The sequence below is a fragment of the Cebus imitator genome, unplaced genomic scaffold (assembly GCF_001604975.1).
Source record: "Cebus imitator isolate Cc_AM_T3 unplaced genomic scaffold, Cebus_imitator-1.0 Scaffold93, whole genome shotgun sequence".
NCBI lineage: Eukaryota > Metazoa > Chordata > Mammalia > Primates > Cebidae > Cebus > Cebus imitator.
The window spans coordinates 5284883-5287560 of record NW_016107408.1 but is presented as its reverse complement, the minus strand read 5'-3'; the positions used below and the strand labels follow the sequence as shown (position 1 = coordinate 5287560).

The window sequence follows — 2678 nt, the reverse complement described above, 5'->3', positions numbered from 1 at the left end:
TAATTGAGCCAGATCTCTGTCCCCCATTCTGAAGTGCAGTGGCACTTCCACTTCCTGGGTTTAAGTGAGTCTCCTGCTTCAGCTTCCTGAGTGGCTGGGACTACAGGTGTGTGCTACCACTCCTGGCTAAAATTTTTGTATTTTTAGTAGAGATGGTGTTTCTCCATGTTGGCCAGGCTGGTCTCAAATTCCTGACCGAAGGTGATCCTCCTGCCTTGGCCTTCCCAAGTGCTGGGATTATGGACATGAGCCACTGTGCCAGCCAATTTTTGTAGTTTTTGTAGAGATAGGGTTTTGCCATGTTTCCCAGCCTGGTCCTGTTGATCTTCCTGCCTTGGCCTCCCAAAATGCTGGGATTATTGGTGTGAGCCACCGTGCCTGGCTGGGGTACAGTAATAAGATACATCTGGAGTATTAAAGGTCAACCCCAATTCAGTTTAAATAAGATGGATTCCCTTTGGATATAAGGGAGATTGCTTTTACCTCCAGGGCAGTTAAACACAGGAGTGGCTACAGGAATGACTTTGGAGTTTCCATCTTGAGAAATCTTTAAGAGGGAGAAAGTCCAGGAATTTCAGGCAGAAAAGTCTTTCCCTAACTGCAGGCAGGTTAGATGGTCTGCTACTTTTCTTCAGTTTCTGATTCTTTGATTCTTACAACGAGTCATTTTCTTCTATTCAGATAGAGGTGTCTTTGTTCAGTTATCTTATTGATGTGCCAAAGAAGAGAGACAAGTCAGGAGTGGCTAAAATGTATATTTTGGTAGAAATAATTTCATTTAAATATTCAGCAGACAAAAGCTTTCTGTGTCAAATTGGTATAAAAGTTTCTAAGCAATCTCAATTCCTGTACTTATCTCATTATAGGCTAGTAACAAACTAACCTCCCTCTTCTGTGGCTGGACTATTTCTAACTGGACATTTATTTTATTTATTTTGAGACAAAGTCTTGCTCTTGTCCACCAGACTGGAGTGCAGTGGTGTGCATCTTGGCTCACTACAACTTCCACCTCCCAGGTTCAAGCCATTCTCCTGCCTCAGCCTCCCGAGTAGCTGGGATTGCAGGCATGCACCACCATGCCCGGCTAATTTTTGCATTTGTAGTAGAGACGGGGTTTCACCATGTTGGCCAGGCTGGTCTGGAACTCCTGACCTCAGGTGATCTGCCCGCCTTGGCCTCCCAAAGTGCTGGGATTACAGGCTTGAGCCACGCCCAGCCTGGACCGACATTTTAATTTTATTAAGGCCTGCTGCTGCTTGTTTAGGCTCCCTGTGTTGTGTGCTTTTTTGTTCTTTATTGGTATGTTATGTATTTGTGAAAAACAAAACAATTCTATTAATAATGTAAGACAAATACAAGATTAGTAGGATTGAGCTTGATTCATCCAAAGAGCATTTCGTGAAAATAAATCACCATGGGTGGGCTGTAAGATTATGTTTTATTCTTCAGAATATTCATTAACTGCTTGATTCAGACAGAATGAAGAATTCAGTCAGATCCTATATGTGTAGCAGGAGGCCGTGTCCCACCAGCAGAAATGAAACTACTTGAACTAATAAGTTGTCTTAGTCTGAATTCTAGAGTTTTTTTTTTAATGTGGAGTTTTGTTTTTCTTTTATATTTATAGTTTAGGTTATTTTAGGGACACTTATTGCAGGACTTGTGTGTCTGATCCAGTGCATTTGATCTTGCTGCTTTTTACAATGGATGTAACCATAGGAAACTAATAGGTGACCCTCTCTGAGTTTCAGTTCATAATTGCGATGGCTGTCATTCTGGAAAGCCTTATACTCTAGTTTTGCTTGTAGTCACATTGTATAGAACATTTTATATGTTATTTCCTTAGAATGTCCCAGAAATTCATGAAATGTTAAAAGTAGCATATTCCTGAGATTTTGCTGTGTTTTGGATCTAAGAATATATATTTTTAGTTCAAAGACTTCTCGGCTGGGTGAGGTGGCTCACGCCTGTAATCTCAGCCCTTTGGGAGGCCAAGGCAAGTAGATTACCTGAGGTCAGGAGTTCAAGACCAGCCTGGCCAACACAGTGAAACCCTGTCTCTACTAAAAATACAAAAAATTTAGTCAAGCGTGGTGGGGTGGTGGGTACCTGTAATCCCAGCTACTTGGGAGGCTGAGGCAGGAGAATCACTTGAACCTGGGAGGCACAGCTTTCAGTGAGCCGAGATTGCGCTGCTGCACTCCAGCCTGGAAAACAAGAACGAAACTCTGTCTGAAAAAATGGAAGAAAAAAAAAAGGCCACACGTGGTGGCCCATGCCTGTAATCCCAGCACTTTGGGAGTCCTAGGCGGGTGGATCACAAGGTCAGGAGTTCGAGACCAGCCTGGCCAATATGGTGAAACCTCATCTCTACTAAAAATAGAAAAGTTAGCTGGGCATGGTGGCTTAGGCTTGTAGTCCCAGCTACTTGGGAGGCTGAGGCAGAAGAATTGCTTGAACCCGGGAGACGGAGGTTGCAGCGAGCCGAGATTGTGCCACTTCACTCTAGCCTGGGTGACAAAGCGAGACTCCATCTCAAAAAGAAAAAATTAAAAAAAAGAAAACTAGGCCAGGTGTAGTGGCTTTAATGCCTATAATCCTAGCACTTTGGGAGGCCAAAGTAGGCAGATCACTTGAAGCCTGGAGTTCGAGACCAGCCTGGCCAACATGGCAAAACC

The 2678-nt window shown here is 43.5% G+C and overlaps 1 protein-coding gene across 1 annotated transcript in view; it reads left to right on the top strand.

Moving 5' to 3' along the window:
* Positions 1–2678, top strand: part of JPT1 (Jupiter microtubule associated homolog 1) — a 17970-nt gene that overhangs the window by 12862 nt on the left and 2430 nt on the right. The gene's annotated exons all lie outside the window — the stretch shown is intronic.